Raw genomic sequence first — 18,810 nt, 5'->3', positions numbered from 1 at the left:
GCCTGATGTTTGCTGTATTTTCGTTTGAGACCAAGGTCCTCTGGGAATGAATCACAGCGCATTGGTTTTATTATGTCACTTTTGCGCAATGAACCACAGGGGTGGGCCTTTCTCTCCAACCTAATGATTCATGCTTAAGGTCGATAGAAGAATTTTTTTCTGCTATGGGGCTATTATATGACAATCCTGATAGAATCACATCTGCTAAGGCAGAACTCAGGCGTTTGAATCAGGGGTCAGGAGATGTTGAAAATTATTGTACACACTTCAGAAGATGGGCTTCAGAAGTCAAATGGAATGATCCTGCTCTGAAATGTCTATTTCTTGCTGGTCTGAGTGAAAGGGTTAAGGATCTGCTAATTGCATTCCCTGCACCTGAGACTCTGCAGGATGCCATGCAATTAGCTGTTCGTGTGGACAGTAGGCTGAGATTTAGACAGAATGAGGTAAAGACTCCTGTAATGCCAGGTCCTAGTCCCCAGAAAATCTGCTCAGATGGCGGAGAACCAATGGAGGTTGGGGCGATGTCACTCCGCTCTCAGGAAAGAGACCGGAGGTTCGCTGAGGGATTGTGTCTTTATTGTGGTAAAGCTGACCATTTGATTAAGTATTGTGAGCTTTGTTTAAGTAAAGAAGAAAAAAAAAGGTCAGGTACTCCCGTATAGCTTGTTTACGCTCTGCAAGAGTATTTCTTTCAGGGAGTACTACTTTGCAGGAAGATTTGATTGAATTTCAGGTATTTGTGGATTGTGGTTCAACACTTAATGTGATTGATAAAGGGTTTTTGGAAAAACTTAACTTGAAATCCAAACCTTTGTCATCACCTATTTCTGTGATTGCAATTGATAACACTCCCTTGAAATGTATTACTCACAAGGTTGCTGCATTTCCCCTCACTATCAATGGAGTTCACCAAGAAATTTTGGACTTGGTTGTATTGGATAATTTACCCTCTCCGGTCGTTCTAGGTTTGCCTTGGTTAAAGCTGCACAATCCTTTACTGGACTGGTCTACTAATGTGATTAAGTCTTGGAGTCCGAAGTGCTATGATAAATGTTGTAATGGTTGCATTGCGGCTGTGGAAAAAAGGGGAATTGCCGGTACCTATTCAAGATTTTTGGAGGTTTTTTTTGGAGAAGGAGTCGCAAGTTTTACCTCCTCATAGGGATTAGGATTGCCATTGAGTTTGTTCCGGGAGCTACTCTTCCCAAGAGTCGCTTGTTTAATCTAACTATCCATGAAAGAAAGGCCTTGGAGGAGTACATACAGACTAGCCTGGCTGCTGGTCACATTAGACCTTCTAAGTCGCCTGTGGCAGTTGGATTTTTCTTTGTTAAAAAAAAGGACAGGGGTTTACATCCATGTCTGGATTTTCGTGAAATTAATACGATTACCCTACGCAATTCCTACCCATTGCTGTTAATTCCTGTCTTGTTTAACCAGTTAGTGGGGGCCAAGTGGTTCTCTAAAATTGAGGCATACAATTTGTTACGAGTGAAGGAGGGTGATGAATGGAAAACTGCTTTTAACACTCTGGTAGGTCATTTTGAGAATCTGGTGTTGCCTTTTGATCTTACCAATGCACCTGCATTTTTTTCAGAACCTTATTAATGACATCCTGAGACCTTTGATTGATAAGAATGTGGTTGTGTATTTGGATGACATTTTGATTTATTCACCAGATCTGGAGTCCCATTGGCAGAGTGTACGTGAAGTTTTGCAGTTATTGAGTGATAATTCACTGTTTGCTAAGCTGGAGAAATGTGAGTTCGCAGTGCAGAAAATTAGTTTTTTGGGCTACATTATCTCCAGCGAGGGCTTTGAGATGGACCCGGTGAAGGTTCAGGCTGTGCAGAAATGTCCTAGGCCTATTGGTTTGAAATCTATACAGAGATTTTTGGGTTTCGCCAATTATTACAGGAAATTCATTAAGAATTTTTCTGTAATTGTTAAGCCTCTAACCGATCTCACCAAGAAAGGTGCGAATACGGTCCAGTGGACTACTGAGGCCATTCAAGCGTTTAAGTATCTCAAAGAGAGGTTCAGTTCTACCCCTATCCTTATGCAGCCTGATGAGACCAAGCCTTTTTTGGTCGAGGTCGATGCTTCATCGGTGGGGGTCGGAGCAGTTTTGTCTCAGGAGAACAGGGATGGAGTACATCCTTGTGCCTTCTTTTCGAAAAAATTTTCAGAAACCGAACTGAATTATGATGTTGGAAATCGGGAGTTGTTGGCTATTAAACTCGCGTTTGAACATTGACGTCATTTTTTGGAAGGCGCTAGATTTCCTATTCAGGTTTTCACTGATCATAAGAATTTGATCTATCTGGATGCTGCCAAGCGCTTGAATGCCCGTCAAGCTAGGTGGGCACTTTTTTTTTCTCAGTTTCATTTTTCTGTTACCTATATCCCTGGTACTAAGAATGTTAAAGCCGATGCTTTATCTCGCAGCTTCTCTCCTACGGTCGGTGCCGAGGAGGAGGAGAGCATTTTACAGAAAGGACTTGTGGTGGCGGCATTGGACTCCGTTTTGGAGGATGGGATTCTGAAAGCTCAAGATGATGCCCCATCTAAGACACTCCACATGGGAGGTTGTTCGTGCCTAGGACCTTTAGGAGAGATTTGTTTGTGGAGTGTCATGAGTCTCGGTTGGCAGGTCATCCAGGAATTTCTGAGACTAAGAGACTTATCAGTCGCAGTTTTTGGTGGCCTGGATGGCAGAAAGAAGTCATCAAGTGGGTGCGTCAATGTACTGTGTGTGCTAGGTCAAAGGCTTCACATACTCCTGCTGCGGGGTTGCTTTGCCCTCTGGAGGTTCCTAGTGCACCTTGGACGCATCTCACAATGGATTTTATTACTGATCTTCCTGTGTCCGAGGGTTTTACTGTCATCTGGGTGGTCGTGGACCGTTTTAGTAAGATGTGTCATTTGGTTCCATTCATTAAGTTGCCCTTGCGCCAAGACACTCGCTAAGGCGTTTGTTAAGGAGATTGTCAAGCTTCATGGCGTTCCCACAGATATTGTTTCTGACAGAGGATCTCAGTTTGTGGCTCGCTTTTGGCGTGCTTTTTGTGACAGGTTGGGAGTCCATTTGTCATTGTTGTCTGGTTATCATCCTGAGTCTAATGGACAGACTGAAAGAAAGAACCGGGATGTAGAACAGTTTTTGCGTTGTTTTGTGGCGGACAATTAAGAGGTGTGGTCTGAGTTTCTGCCTCTTGCGGAATTTGCTCTTAACTATCATACATCCTCCTCTTATGGGTGTTCTCCTTTTTTTTGTTGTACTGGGAGACATCCGTCTTTTGGTTCGTTCTCCAAATTGGGGTCGGCGGTGCTGGAGGAGGAGAATTTTTCTGGTGATTTGGAGAGAGTTTGGACTAATGTACGTTGCAACCTTCAAGAGGCTAACAAGAAGTCCAAGAAGTATTTTGACAGGAAGGAGGTTTTGTTTACTGTGGGTGACATGGTTTGGTTGTCCTCAAAGAACCTGCGGTTGAGGATTCCATCTAAAAACCTGGGTCCTAAGTTTGTGTGTCCATTTAAAGAGCTTCAGATTGTTAACCCGTCTGCTGCTAGGTTGGATGTCCCTACTTCCTGGAAGATTAATCCTGTGTTTCATGTTTCCTTGTTGAAAAAGACTGATGTATCAGATAGGGATGCCACTGTCACAGTTCCTCCTGTGGTGGAAGACGGCGAATATGAAATCTCTCGTATCTTGAATTCTAGATAGCATAGAGGGAGATTACAGTATCTTGTCTCCTGGAAGGCTTTCGGTCCCAAAGACAACTCCTTGGTAAGGACGGATGATGTCTCTGCTCCTAGGCTTGTTAAAGCTTTCCACAAGAGGTTTCCGGATAGTCCTGGGCCTGGAGGATCCGGAGGATCCTCATAAAAGAGGGGGTACTGTAAGAACCCTATATAGGTTACCTATCAGCATACTCAGATTTTATTTATTATACAGGTGCATCTCACTAAATTAGAATATCATCAAAAAGTTAATTTATTTCAGTTCAATACAAAAGTGAAGCTCACATATTATATAGAGTCATTACTAACAGAGTGATCTATTTCAAGTGTTTATTTCTGTTAATGTTGATGATTATGGCTTACAGCCAATGAAAACACAAAAGTCATTATCTCAGTAAATTAGAATACTTTATAACAGCAGCTTGAAAAATGTTTTTTTTTAAATCTGAAATGTTGGCCTACTGGAATGTCTGTTCAGTAAATGCACTCAATACTTGGTCGGGGCTCCTTTTGCATCAATTACTGTATCAATGTGGCTTGGCATGGAGGTGATCAGCCTGTGGCACTGCTGAGGTGTTATGGAAACCCAGGTTGCTTTGTTGGCAGCCTTCAGCTCATCTGCATTGTTGTCTCTGGTATCTGTCATCTTCCTCTTGACAATACCCCATAGATTCTCTATGGGGTTAAGGTCAGACGAGTTTGCTGGCCAATCAAGCACAGTGATACTGTTGTTTTTAAACCAGGTATTGGTACTTGGACAAGTGCCAAGTCCTGCTGGAGAATGAAATTTCCATCTCCAAAAAGCTTGTCAGCAGAGGGAAGCATGAAGTGCTCTAAAATTTCCTGGTAGACAGCTGCGCTGACTTTGGTCTTGATAAACCACAGTGGACCTACACCAGCACATGACATGGCTCCCCAAACCATCACTGATTGTGGAAACTTCACACTAGACCTCAAGCAGCTTGGATTGTGGCCTCTCCACTCTTCCTCCAGACTCTGGGACCTTGATTTCCAAATGAAATGCAAAATTTACTTTCATCTGAAAACAACACCTTGGACCACTGAGCAACAGTCCAGGTCTTTTTCTCCTAGGCTCAGGTAAGATGCTTCTGGCGTTGTCTATTAGTTATGAGTGGCTTGACACAAGGAATGGGACACTTGTAGCCCATGTCCTGGATACGTCTGTGTGTGGTGACTCTTGAAGCAATGACTCCAGCAGCAGTTCACTCCTTTTGAATCTCCCCCAAATTTTTGAATGGCCTTTTCTTAACAATCCTTTCAAGGCTGCGGTTATCCCGGTTGCTTGTGCACCTTTTTCTACCTCACTATTTCCTTCCACTCAACTGTCCATTAATATGCTTGGATGCAGCACTCTGTGAACAGCCAGCTTCTTTAGCAATGACATTTCTGGCTTAGCCTCCTTGTGGAGTGTGTCAATGACTGCCTTCTGGACATCTGTCAAGTCAGCAGTCTCCCCATAATTGTGGAGCCTACTGAAACAGACTAAGGGACCTTTTTAAACGCATCGGAATCCTTTGCAGGTGTTTTTTGTTAATTATTCTAATTTATTGAGATAATGACTTTTGTGTTTTCATTGGCTGCAAGCCATAATCATCAACATTAACAGAAATAAACACTTAAAATAGATCACTCTGTTTGTAATGACTCTATATATGAGTTTCACATTTTGTATTGAAGAAGTGAAATAAATTAACTTTTTGATGATATTCTAATTTAGTGAGAAGCACTTGTAAGTGTATACTATTTCACCAATGGCTTTTTCTAGGCACTATATAATTATGAGTACTGGATTTCTTTTACTGGATAGAGTTATACAACATTCTTGGACAGGTGTTCACAATGTTATAACACAGGATATCACCTTAGCAATTTGCTTATCTAAAATAGAGGAGGTTGTTCTTTCTTCTTAGTTCAGAAATGGAGGGCTTCCATCTTTCTATCTTCTGTTGTGTCCCTGATTTTCCTCTATTTACATGTATTGCACATTACTTTAGAACAGCAGTCTCAAACAAGCAGCCTGTGGGCCACATGCGGCCACTGAGGCTCCTTTGTACGGCCCTTGGGCCCCTGAGAGTTACAATTGCGTCCAGCGAGCCAAGGGCCGCTGACGCCAGCGCTTATTTTCAACTGAATGTGCGTCCTTGGATGCACATTCCAATGAAAAGTATTGCAACGCAGAGGCCAGCAGCTGACGTCGGCGTTCCGGCAGTGCCGCATATGACGTCATTGCTAAGCTCCCCAGCTAAGGAGGAGGAAGAGGGTGCTGTTCGCCGAGGGATTCAAGTCAGGTGAGGAGAATTTTTTTATCTGTATGTAAAGAGCAGCAGAATGGGGGATATTGTTACAAGATGGGAACAAGGATGAGGACACATTTCTATAGCATGGGACCAGGAGAGGGACATTACTAAAGGACAGGGGACATTATTACAGGCTGAGGGACATTATTACAGGACAGAGGACATCATTACAGGCTTGGGACATTATTACAGGCTTGGGACATTATTACAGGATTGAGGACATTATTACAGGATAGGGAACCATTATTACAGGTTGAGGGACATTATTACAGGACTGGGACCATTATTACAGGATGAGGGACATTATCACAGGACAGGGGACATTACTACTAGCTTGAAGATATTACAAACAGGACAGGTGACTATTACATGACGGTAGACATTATTACAGGCTGAGGGACATTATTATAAAACAGGAGACATTATTATAGGGCTTGAGGATATTATTACAGGATTGGGGACATTATTACAGAACAGAGGACATTATTACAGGATTGGGGACATTATTCCAGGATTGAGGACATTATTACAAGATAAGGGACCATTATTACATTACGGGGACCATTATTACTGGACAAGGGACATTATTACAGGACAGGGGACATTATTACAAGCTTGGGTATATTATTACAGGACAAGTGACTGTATTACATGACATGAGACATTATTACAGGCTGAGGGACATTATTATAAAACAGGAGACATTATTATAGGGCTTGAGGATATTATTACAGGATTGGGGACATTATTACAGAACAGAGGATATTATTACAGGATTGGGGACATTATTCCAGGATTGAGGACATTATTACAAGATAAGGGACCATTATTACATTACGGGGACCATTATTACTGGACAAGGGACATTATTACAGGACAGGGGACATTATTACAAGCTTGGGTATATTATTACAGGACAAGTGACTGTATTACATGACATGAGACATTATTACAGGCTGAGGAACATTATTACAAAATAGGGGACATTGTTACACATTATTACAGGATTGGGGACATTATTACAGGATTGGCGGCATTATTCCAGGACAGGGGACGTTATTACAGGCTTGGGGATATTATTACAGGATTGAGGACATTATTACAGGATAAGGGACCATTATTACATTACGGGGACCATTATTACTGGACAAGGGACATTATTACAGGACAGGGGACATTATTACAAGCTTGGGTATATTATTACAGGACAAGTGACTGTATTACATGACATGAGACATTATTACAGGCTGAGGAACGTTATTATAAAACAGGAGACATTATTATAGGGCTTGAGGATATTATTACAGGATTGGGGACATTATTACAGAACAGAGGACATTATTACAGGATTGGGGACATTATTCCAGGATTGAGGACATTATTACAAGATAAGGGACCATTATTACATTACGGGGACCATTATTACTGGACAAGGGACATTATTACAGGACAGGGGACATTATTACAAGCTTGGGTATATTATTACAGGACAAGTGACTGTATTACATGACATGAGACATTATTACAGGCTGAGGGACATTATTATAAAACAGGAGACATTATTATAGGGCTTGAGGATATTATTACAGGATTGGGGACATTATTACAGAGCAGAGGATATTATTACAGGATTGGGGACATTATTCCAGGATTGAGGACATTATTACAAGATAAGGGACCATTATTACATTACGGGGACCATTATTACTGGACAAGGGACATTATTACAGGACAGGGGACATTATTACAAGCTTGGGTATATTATTACAGGACAAGTGACTGTATTACATGACATGAGACATTATTACAGGCTGAGGAACATTATTACAAAATAGGGGACATTATTACACATTATTACAGGATTGGGGACATTATTACAGGATTGGCGGCATTATTCCAGGACAGGGGACGTTATTACAGGCTTGGGGATATTATTACAGGATTGAGGACATTATTACAGGATAGGGGACCATTATTACAGGTTGAGGGACATTATTACAGGACTGGGACCATTATTACAGGATGAGGGACATTATCACAGGACAGGGGACATTACTACTAGCTTAAAGATATTACAAACAGGACAGGTGACTATTACATGACGGTAGACATTATTACAGGCTGAGGGACATTATTATAAAACAGGAGACATTATTATAGGGCTTGAGGATATTATTACAGGATTGGGGACATTATTACAGAACAGGGGACATTATTACAGGATTGGGGACATTATTCCAGGACAGGGGACGTTATTACAGGCTTGGGGATATTATTACAGGATTGAGGACATTATTACAAGATAAGGGACCATTATTACATTACGGGGACCATTATTACTGGACAAGGGACATTATTACAGGACAGGGGACATTATTACAAGCTTGGGTATATTATTACAGGACAAGTGACTGTATTACATGACATGAGACATTATTACAGGCTGAGGAACATTATTACAAAATAGGGGACATTGTTACACATTATTACAGGATTGGGGACATTATTACAGGATTGGCGGCATTATTCCAGGACAGGGGACGTTATTACAGGCTTGGGGATATTATTACAGGATTGAGGACATTATTACAGGATAAGGGACCATTATTACATTACGGGGACCATTATTACCGGACAAGGGACATTATTACAGGACAGGGGACATTATTACAAGCTTGGGTATATTATTACAGGACAAGTGACTGTATTACATGACGCGAGACATTATTACAGGCTGAGGAACATTATTACAAAATAGGGGACATTGTTACACATTATTACAGGATTGGGGACATTATTACAGGATTGGCGGCATTATTCCAGGACAGGGGATGTTATTACAGGCTTGGGGATATTATTACAGGATTGAGGACATTATTACAGGATAAGGGACCATTATTACATTACGGGGACCATTATTACTGGACAAGGGACATTATTACAGGACAGGGGACATTATTACAAGCTTGGATATATTATTACAGGACAAGTGACTGTATTACATGACGCGAGACATTATTACAGGCTGAGGAACATTATTACAAAATAGGGGACATTGTTACACATTATTACAGGATTGGGGACATTATTACAGGACAGGGGACATTATAACAGGATTGGAGACATTGTTACAGGATGGGGGCCTGACTTACTATATGGGGCTAATTGTAAAATTATATTACTGTATGGGGCTGATTTGGGGTTTAAAAAAAGGAAAACATTTAAAAAACAAAATGTAAAATAAAGAATGAAAAAATAATGGAATAATATTCGTCCACTAAAAATGCTATTTTATGTAACAAATTTAAGTAAAAAAGAAAACCTGTACCATAACCTAAAAAAGAAAACCTGTACCATAACCCATTTGATAAACATTATTAAATAGAATAAAAAACATGCCCAAAAAAAAGAAGATCAAAAAGTCATATAGAAAAATAATGGTATCACTGAAAACATAATCTTCTCCCACATAGAAAAAATTTGAATATGAAGGGCCGCGTTCTATGTGTTTCCCATTTACCTGGCTGCGTTTGAGACCCCTGCTTTAGAATGTATCAATAAACATATTTTTACTATTATATTTTTACATTGTATTATATGTTGGATTTTATTGTTTTTTTTTGTTTCGTTTGTATGTACTATTTATTACTGGAGAGCAATTTTTTAAAAAAAAAAAAAGTAGGGCCCTAAACTATGTTGGTTTCTCTGTAGACATTCCTTGGTCGTCAGCTTTGCATTACGTTCCTTACCACATTCATTGAAGAGGCTTAAAATAAAAGTGTGAAATCTGATTTCAGAGCACTATGTCATTATGTAATAGGAAGGGCTACGAGCTGAATCCTAGGATGTGGATCAGCTTTCATTATGACCTTTGATTTTTTTTATGAAAGGAGTTTACTAAAATGCAAATGACTGTTTTTAATCATATAAATGACAGAATGCAATTCTGAAGGAACTTTGGTTTAGAAATGGTTCTCCCATCACAGACAACACAATAAAATAGATCCAGTTCCAGATCCAATTCCCAGCAGGGATAACATAGTGGTTACTATTCAGATGAGGGTCTCTGGCTCATAGAATGGGGTCGTTCCCTAATCTCCCACACCATGATCAGACCCTCTACATGGCGTTGCTATGTCACTGCTCTATGTGTTACTGATCTACAGTATGTGAGCTTTATAATAACATGTACTAAATTCTAATATGTTATATATTTTTAATCTTACTACGTTTTGTTGTGGCCCATTTAAATAGCACAATATCTGGTTATAGACCACAAAAATGTGTGCACCCCTGCCTTGTACACTGCCTGAACACATAACACATTGCTTCAATGAATTGTAAAAAGTGCTAGAGCCCAGGGGACAAGTACTTACTTCGCTCTTGACTTTCTCTTCTCTGACACACTTGGACTTTGATGGCAAAGGTTGAACTCAGTGGACTTGTGTCTTCCTTCAACCTTTATACTACGAAAATATAGGTGGAAGAAGTTAATGTGTCTCTTGAAGAACCGGTTCAATAGACTGACACACAGTTGACTGAAAAGTAGATATGCCATCACACCTGCAATTCTGCAAATTAAGTGCATTGTGTTCTTCTCTACAGATAATGGATAAAAAAGTCTTCAAATGGAAAATGCCAGCGAGAAGTAAAGAAATAAGATCCCAATCATGTAAGTGTTTTCTAACTTCCTGTAACTCTGAATAATGTGTAATGATAATGACAGCTGAATTCACACAGATTGCCCAGATTAATTGTTGAGCTGGTGGAGATTTGCACCAAAAACTGTTAAAGTTTAATAAATCTTTCTAAAACTTGTTGGCCGTGCTCCCGCCAAATTTTTAAACTTTTGGCATGAATGGGGCAGAAATTAAAAATGTTTAATTTGTGACTTTTTGCAAGTTTCTGTAAGATTTGCAACTTTTTTTGTGGTTCAGTTTATGTTAAAATTGGCTTAAATTGATTGATAAATGTGGTCTTCTGTTCCTAGAGAGAATAAGGAAATATCCCATGCATACACTAAAGTTATTTGTTTGACCCATACTGACACAATATATACAAAGATATGTCCTTTTGGAGAGGAAAATGTCAAAATGGCAAAAAATAGTGGCGTGTAACAGTGTAGGTATAGCAGTCCTAGACATTGGCATATGTCTGAGCCTCCCATCAGTGGTATATTTTAGGAAATACTTCCAATTCACAACATGGGAGTTATGGAAACAGGGTTGCTTGCTGTGCTCCCATTCATTTCTATGGCACATACATAAATCCCATATCACCTGATCTCAACTGTTTCCGAAGCCATACCTCAAGTGTGTTACGCACACGCCCGGGCAGACTGGCGTGAGCGTGATTAGTGATCCCACTGTACCATGAACCGAGGAGTGCCTGGAGGAGCATAACTAAGTATCAACCCGATCCGACCAAGGTCACACGGCGGCTCACTCTACTCCGTGAACCAGGGAGGAACCGAGCAGAGGGACCAGGTGCTACTCCAGGTTAGACCCCGGTCACAGCTGTTGACCCACACCGGGGAATGCAGGAACAGGCAGGTTAAACTGGCATATTGACTGGTGGGTACTGGCAGGCACGGCTGGTATGCAGACAGGTGGATATTGACAGGCACAGCTGGTATGCAGACAGGTGGGCACTGGCAGGCACGGCTGCCATGCAGACAGGTGGGCACAGGGAGGCAAGGCTGACATGCAGACAGGCTGGTACTGGCAAGTAGAAACGTAGGCAGGACAGGGACCAGTACAGACTGGGATACAGGAACAGAGCCGCAGGTGCGGTGAACAAGCAGAGCGGAGCAAAACCCACAGATGCGGTGAACAAGCAAAGCAGAGCAAAACCCGCAGATGCGGTGAACAAGCAAAGCAGAGCAAAACCGCAGATGCGGTAAACAAGCAAAGCAGAGCAAAACCCGCAGATGCGGTGAACAAGCAAAGCAGAGCAAAACCGCAGATGCGGTGAACTAGCAAAGCAGAGCAAAACCCGCAGATGCGGTGAACAAGCAAAGCAAAGCAAAACCCGCAGATGCGGTGAACAAGCAAAGCAGAGCAAAACCTGCAGATGCGGTGAACAAGCAAATCAGAGCAAAACCGCAGATGCGGTGAACAAGCAAAGCAAAGCAAAACCCACAGATGCGGTGAACAAGCAAAGCAGAGCAAAACCGCAGATGCGGTAAACTAGCAAAGCAGAGCAAAACCCGCAAATGCGGTGAACAAGCAAAGCAGAGCAAAACCGTAGATGTGGTGAACTAGCAAAGCAGAGCAAAACCCGCAGATGCGGTGAACAAGCAAAGCAGAGCAAAACTGCAGATGCGGTGAACAGGACAGGGCTCTGTTCACGTGGAACAGACTGGAAAACACAAGAAGATAGCTGGAACACAGGAGATAGATACAGAGGGAGGGAAACAGAACGAGCAGAACCAGATACACACAAGGTACTTACAATGAAGTAGCCAGTGGACACAAGACTCACAAACAGAAGTACAGAGACAACGAGTTGGAGTTAGGTGCAGGTTCAGATCCTGCAGGAAAGAGGGAAGATACAGACATAGAGACAAACAAGTAACGGACTAGGACACTGTTCAGACAGGATCTGAACCAGGAACAAGATACAGGAACGAGCCTGGGAACTCAGCCCCCAGGGTGGCAGAAACTGACTAGAAGTCACAGGTACAGGCCCTGGGTACTCAGCCCCCAGGGTGGCGGACAGACTAGAGTCAGGACAGGATCTGGCAGCTCACAGTTGCACAGAACAGACTGTAACAAAGTGTTGCTCGGGCCACTCCTACTGGGTGGAGGGGGTTTAAGTATCCAGTGACTCACAGCAATAGGCTGGGGACGCATTAGGACTACGCACACTGTAGCTTTAAGAATCAGAAAGCAACAGCATCGACGCCCTAAGCCAGCAGACAAGAGACATACAAACAGCAGGTACTGGAGCAAAAGTGTGCAGCCTGGCCTGAAAGGTAAGATTGCAGTCTTGCATGGTGGGAGATGGTAAGCCATGCAAGCACGCCGCCAGGGATGTTACAAAGTGGTTGCTGCATGGACAGAGTTAAGGAGAGAGATGGCAATTTACATCCCTGTAAGCGGAGAGCTCAGGGAGCATTTATAAGGGATTGTCCCCTTTTTATTATAACATGTGTTGTTTACATGATTTATTGGCACTTATGAATGTAGAAAGATTACAGGTTCTCCTCCTGCACTTATTAGTGCTGCGTCTCCTGTTCTCAAAATAGCTGATAATTGGTGGACATGTCACAAATTTGTAGTTTAAACTTTCGGCGGTGCACACTGGATTAGTCCCATTCAATAACGCTAATCACATGTACCGTATATTCCGGCGTATAAGACGACCTGGTGTATAAGACGACCCCCCTACTTTCCTGTTAAAATATAGAGTTTAGGATATATTCACCGTATAAGACTACCCCTTTTCCAACGCATACCAAACACCGGTAAAAATTTAAAAAAAACAGATTTGAATTTAACATTGTCCTTTTTTAATTTAAATTCTTATGATATGCAGGTATATAGCAGGAAAACTGTCACTCATAAACATAAGGCATACAACAACAACATTACTATCATCCATTTTACTGTAAATGTTACCATACTGTACTTTAAGTTTTTTTTAAGCTGTCAACCAAACAAGAACTGATAATGATAGGAGAAAGATATGGTAAAGCAACAAACAAACTACCAACATCTATCATAACCGTCAGCTACAGTATTTTACAGGTTTCCCTTTCTTTAAAAGCCTTCAAAATCCTCCTGTTCGTCATCTGATATCATAAGTACATCAATGAGATCTTGTGACACATCTGTAAAGCAGTCATCATATGGATCGAATTCGGTATCAGATGGTGTGGTGTCAGATTCAGCTTCATCTTCATCTTGCCACAAGTAGTCGTCCTCCATACCATCTAAGGAATTAGATATGCCACACTTCTTGAAGGACTTTTTAACTGTTTCTGGATCAATATCATTCCAGGCATTTATGACAAACTGGCACAGAACATCCAACTGTGGAGCACGCATGTTTCCTCCTTTTGTGAAAGTCTTTTCACCACTAACCATCCATTCATTCCACTGTTGTCGAATGCGATCTTTAAATGGCTTGTTTAGGCACACATCCAGTGGTTGCACCAATGATGTCAATCCTGCAGGAATAACTGCCGTATCTGTGTTTAGCTTTGCAAGTCTTTGCTTGGTGTTAGGCGTTAAATGAGCCCTAAACATATCCCACACCAGTAGACTTCATTTTTGCATAAGTCCACCTGGTCGCTTGCTCCATACATTGTCAAGCCATAGCTTTACCCACTCTTCATCCATCCAGCCTTTCTCATGCACATGTACAAAACAACCAACAGGAAACTTTAGTTTTGGCATTGTTTTTCTTTTAAAAATAATCATAGGTCTCAGTTTGGCGCCATCAGCTGTGCATCCTAGAATCACCGTAAAACTGGACTTCTCATGTCCTGTTGTTTTAATTAAAATAGTTTTTTCTCCTTTTTGATGGACAGTTTTATTTCCAATCATATCAAAATTCATTGGAGTTTCATCCATATTTCCAATGTTATTTAATGTATAGCCATGTTTAGTGCGCTGTTGTATGACGTAACGATGGAAACTATTGACTTTATTGTCAAGATCTGCAGGTAATTTTTGGGAAATTTTTGTCTTTTGCCTCAGTACCAGATCATGCCTTGCCATAAATCTAGTACACCAGGATGCAGTGGCCCTAAAATTGTTGATATGATCTGGGTTTGATTTTGCCCACTTAAGTGCAAACAAACGTATTGTATTTCGTGTCACTACGTAACCATTTTGGCGATGTTCAGTGACCATATCTGCTACATGTTTTTCTAGTTCTGGCCAATGTGGGGTGCCTTTTCTTAATGCACACTTCCCCCTTGGCATACTCTTTAATATTTTTTCATTTGCTTTCCAGTCCCGAACCATCTTTTCTGTTACACCATATTGTCTTGCAGCAGCACAGTTGTTATGTTCCATGGCAAAGTTTACAACTTTAAGTTTGAAACTGGCATCATATTTCTTTCTTCTTGATGATGAAGCCATGGCAGGGTTTTCACAGTAGGACATTTTATACTGTATTGTGCTTTACTTAAAGACAGGTACAGTACTAGTGCTGTATTGCATGTGGAATACAGTATACAACAACCAGCCAATCATGGCAAATAATGTTCCAGCCAATGGCTGGTTGTTGTATACAAAACCTGCTCTCATTGGTCTGCCTAGCCCTCCCTGTCTCCATGACATCAGGGAAGACTTTTCTGTCCCACCCTTGTAGCCTAATACCGTACCTCCCCTCTGCCTCTCATAAACAGTAGCACTGCATCCTCAGAAGCAAGATCTAAAATGCAGAAAAGGAGGTACAATAATAGGGATACAAGGGTGGGCTGATATCGGCGCTGTGTGGAGGGCTATGTGGAGGGCTGATATCTGCAGGGGCTGGGGATGCGGCCGCGGCTCTCTTAACCCTTTACTGTTACTGTGCTGTCAATTGGAGCAGCGCTACTCCTGTGACAGCATACAGCCTTAGTGAAGGCTGTCAGCTTATAGCCCGCACTATTATGATTATACCGTAATTAATACTGGGAAGTGAAGTCCGGACACAGCGCAGGGCTTCTGTGCCGACAGCTTTCACTTGTCACAGAAGCGATGCGAACTTCCCAGCTCCGGACACAGCGCAGCGCTTCTGTGACAAGTGAAAGCTGTCGGCACAGAAGCCCTGCGCTGTGTCCGGAGCTGGGAAGACACTGCGATGTGTCAGAAAAGTTCGCTAGGTTCTGTCTGTCTCCGCTGCTGGGAATACGCTGCGCTGTGTCCCAGGCCTGAGAAGACACAGCGCAGCGATGTGTCAGTTTCAGCACAGAAGCGCTGACTGTCTGGACCTACCGCCGCCGTATTTTAACTCCCTCCACCTTATATTAACTCCCACATGGCAGGGATACGGCCACGGCAGCTTATTAACACCCCCAGAGTATCCCCGCATGTCAATTTCTGAAAGTTCAAAAACATTACTGGCGTATAAGACGACCTCAGACTAGACAGAAGATTTTTCAGTCTTCAAAAGTCGTCTTATACGCCGGAATATACGGTAGTTAAAGGGAAGCTGTCAACAGGTTTTTGCTAAGTAAGCTGAAGACAGCATGAGGTAGGGGTTGAAACACAGATTTTAGTGATGCCTCTTATCAAGCTCTGTTGTCTGTTGTCTTGCAATGACTGTTTTAGCACCAGGAGCAGGGGCTTACATAGAAATCATGGGGTCCCATAGTAGAAGTTCTAATTGGGGCCCCTCCACCCACCCCCCACCAAAAAAAGAAAAAATTAAATAATTGACAGGGTCACAGAAGAGCATATCTCACAACTTTCCAGCCTTTGCATAGTCATTTTCCTCCTGCTGAAGTCTTAGGTTCCTCTTTCATTGCCCCCATAAAGTGTGATGATAATAATACTCTTTATTTTTACGTAGTGCCAACATATTCTGCAGCACTTTACAGACATTATTATCACTGTTCCCATTGGCGCTTACAATCTAAATTCCCTATCAGTATGTCTTTGGAGTGTGGGAGGAAACCGGAGAACCCAGAGGAAACCCACGCAAACACGGGGAGAACATACAAACCCATTGCAGATGTTGTCCTTTGTGGGATTTGAGCCCAGGACCCCAGCCCTGCAGTGCTAACCACTGAGTCACTGTGCTGCCTTGCAAACAAAAGTGCCCCCCCCAAACACAGTATGATACCTCCATGGTGAATTTCTCCACATTAGCCTCCACATGCACAGTATAATGACCCTACTGAACCCCACCTCAACTCCCGACGCAACCAACTGTGACCCCCACACAGCCCTCCATGCAGTATAATGGGCCTACATACAGTATAATAGCCCTCCAAACAGTAAGATGGACCCCACAAATACCTCCACACTGTATAATGGCTTGCACATGGTATAATGGCCCCACATAGCCTTCCATCTAGTATAATGCACCCTTGCATGGTCCTCCATGCAATATATTGTACCTCCCATGGTCCTATAGGCAATATAATGCACCCCCCATGGTCCTCCACGCAATTTAATGCACCACCCATGGTCCTACATGCAATATAATGCAACCCCATGGGTCCTTCACGCAATATAATGCACCCCCATGGGCCTCCATACAGTATAATGCGGCCCCCATAGGGCATAGTGCGGCCCCCATAGGGCATAGTGTGGCCCCCATAGGGCATAATGCGGCCCCATAGGGCATAGTGCGGCCCCCATAGGCCATAGTGTGGCCCCCATAGGGCAAAATGCAGCCACAGTCCTCCAGTAATATGGGCACCACATACTCACTGATTTAAAAAAAATACATACCGCTCCTCGTTCCCCCGCTGCTTCGGTCTCTGCAGCGCGCCTCATCAGCTCCACTGCCTGACCCACCATGGTGCGATGAAGTGACATCATCGCGCAACTGCGTCAGATGCAGAGGGGAAATGATGATAGAGGGAGTGTCACATGACGCTCCATCCTCCATCATTGCTTTCAACTGTATCGGCATCTGCCGATACAGTTGAATGCAGGTCGGGGCAGCGGCGCTGGTGGGGGCTGATGCAGGAGGGCCCCCCCGGATCACGGTCCGCCGCTATTGGTGGTATGTCACTGACCAGGAGCTTATCTTTGCTCAGACACAACAGGTGTGCCTCCTGCTCCAACACGCCCCCTCCTGTGATAAGCACCTCAAGGTCTATGGACACTGTATGTACAGATCCTGGTGTGGGCAGAGTTAGCTTCCTCAGCAATGCTGTATTGCTAAATCTAAAAACACTGATTGTGTCAGAACGACTGCACCCTGTAATCTAAGTGATACATTGTTGGATTCAGCTTCTTTTTGCCTACATCAGGCTGCTCTCAGATGAGGTAGAAAAAACCTGCTGACAGATTCCCTTTAACTGCCATGGTTTCTATGCCGAATTGCATGGACACTAATTCAATAATTGACACATCACATTTCAAGATGCAGAAATCTTATCTGTAGTGGAAAATGTTGCACCCATATGAACAGCAAAACAGATTTCCCATTGAAAACAATAAAGGATGGCTTCTGAGTAGGAATTACCAATGATTTTGGTGCATGTGAACATACCCAAACGCAGATTCAACTGTCTCCATACCATCTGAAGACATTATTGAGAGGGCCACATGCATGTCTCCTACATGTGGCTGTGAGAGGAGGTTAGGTGGGGTCTACAACCCAGAGATAGGATGGGGGGGCTCCACAATACTTAAAGAAGGTCTGATAACTCTCTTGATATGTCTATTTTAGTAAATACTTTTATTCCCCATTAAGGGATATTGATAGTATCATTCTTCTGTTATTTCTCCTAAAAATGTATGAATAAATTGACAAATTGGTGTTAACATTAACCCTTGGGGTGTGTCCCTACATAGTGAGCCCTGATTGGATAATGTGAAACTGTGTTAGGGAGGGAGAAGAGAAATGTTTTAGTGAGGAGTGGGTGGAAGGACGCCAAAGGGAGAAAATCTATGGCTGAGGACGCGGAGCCGGTGGATGGATGGCTTACGGAGTGTTGGAGATCAGTTACCAACTAGGCTGGATAAACGTGCTACAGTTGTGGATATGTCGTTTGGATTTAAACTTTCTTGAAGGACTGTTGATACTGGATACCTGTGCTTCCACCATTTTATCTGTCATCTGGAGGATC

The 18,810-nt window shown here is 42.6% G+C and overlaps 1 protein-coding gene across 1 annotated transcript in view; it reads right to left on the bottom strand.

Annotated features, from left to right (window-relative positions):
- Nucleotides 1–10,540, bottom strand: part of LOC141264403 (probable 2-ketogluconate reductase) — a 30,833-nt gene extending 20,293 nt beyond the window's left edge. Inside the window, exon 1 of the mRNA XM_073676695.1 lies at nt 10,442–10,540. The gene's annotated coding sequence lies outside the window, so the exon portion shown is untranslated. The remainder of the gene's footprint in view (nt 1–10,441) is intronic.
- Nucleotides 10,541–18,810: the final 8,270 nt, after the last annotated feature.

This window comes from Phyllobates terribilis, unplaced genomic scaffold (assembly GCF_046119375.1).
Source record: "Phyllobates terribilis strain yellow unplaced genomic scaffold, ASM4611937v1 Scaffold_4__5_contigs__length_816908805, whole genome shotgun sequence".
NCBI lineage: Eukaryota > Metazoa > Chordata > Amphibia > Anura > Dendrobatidae > Phyllobates > Phyllobates terribilis.
The sequence above is the reverse complement of the archived record's forward strand: the minus strand, read 5'-3'. Positions and strand labels throughout refer to the sequence as shown.